Source organism: Arachis hypogaea, chromosome 20 (assembly GCF_003086295.3).
Source record: "Arachis hypogaea cultivar Tifrunner chromosome 20, arahy.Tifrunner.gnm2.J5K5, whole genome shotgun sequence".
Lineage (NCBI taxonomy): Eukaryota > Viridiplantae > Streptophyta > Magnoliopsida > Fabales > Fabaceae > Arachis > Arachis hypogaea.
The window spans coordinates 37,844,947-37,846,206 of record NC_092055.1 but is presented as its reverse complement, the minus strand read 5'-3'; the positions used below and the strand labels follow the sequence as shown (position 1 = coordinate 37,846,206).

Here is a 1,260-nt window from a genome sequence, read left to right as displayed (position 1 = left end):
TAAACCTATTTCTTCCACCATTACTATTGATGAAGCCTTGTTGAGGCCTCTGTTGGTCCTTCCATGAGAGATTTAGATGATTTCTTCATGAAGGATTATAGGTATTTCAATAGGGTTCTCCCATGTAATTCACCTCTTTCATTGCTGGGTTCTCAGGATCATAAGCTTCTTCTTCAGATGAAGCTTCTTTGGTACTGCCTGTTGCTGCTTGCATGCCAAACAGACTCTAAGAAATCATATTGATTTGCTGAGTCAATATTTTGTTCTGAGCTAATATGGCATTCAGAGTATCAACCTCAAGAACCCCTTTCTTCTGATTTGTCCCATTATTCACAGGATTCCTTTCAGAAGTGTACATGAATTGGTTATTTGCAACCATTTCAATGAGTTGCTGAGCTTCTGCAGGCGTCTTCTTCAGATAAAGAGATCCTCCAATAGAGCTGTCCAATGACATCTTGGACAGTTCAGACAGACCATCATAAAAGATACCTATGATGCTCCATTCTGAAAGCATGTCAGAAGGACACCTTCTAATCAATTGCTTGTATCTTTCCCAAGCTTCATAGAGGGATTCACCGTCCTTCTGTTTGAAGGTCTAGACCTCCACTCTTAGCTTACTCAATTTTTGAGGTGGAAAAAATTTAGCCAGAAAAGTACTGACCAGCTTTTCCCAAGAGTTCAAGCTTTCCTTAGGTTGTGAATCCAACCATATCCTAGCTCTGTCTCTTACACCAAAAGAGAAGAGCATAAGTCTGTAGACCTCAGGGTTAACCCCATTGGTCTTGATAGTGTCACAGATTTGCAAGAATTCAGCTAAGAACTGATGGGGATCTTCCAATGGAAGTCCATAAAACTTGCAATTCTGTAGCATTAGAGAAACTAATTGAGGCTTAAGCTCAAAATTGTTTGCTCCAATAGTAGGGATAGAGATGCTTCTCCCATAGAAGTCGGGAGTAGGTGCAGTAAAGTCACCAAGCACCTTCCTTGCATTGTTGGCATTGTTGTTGTTTTCGGCTGCCATGGCTTCTTCTTGTTTGAAAATTTCTGTTAGGTCCTCTATAGAGAGTTGTACTTCAGCTTCTCTCAGCTTTCTCTTCAAGGTCCTTTCAGGTTCAAGATCAGCTTCAACAAAAATGCCTTTGTCCTTGCTCCTACTCATATGAAAGAGCGGAGAAGAAAGTATGGAATCCTCTATGTCACAATATAGAGATTCCTTGAGGTGTCAGAGGAAAAGAAGAATGGAAGGAGGAGGTAGAGAAG

At 40.8% G+C, this 1,260-nt stretch overlaps 1 non-coding gene across 1 annotated transcript; it reads left to right on the top strand.

Annotated features, from left to right (window-relative positions):
* Positions 1–508: 508 nt before the first annotated feature.
* On the top strand, positions 509–616 carry LOC112787245 (small nucleolar RNA R71). The gene has a single exon (XR_003194667.1). It is a non-coding gene; the product is annotated as a small nucleolar RNA R71 (small nucleolar RNA).
* Positions 617–1,260: the final 644 nt, after the last annotated feature.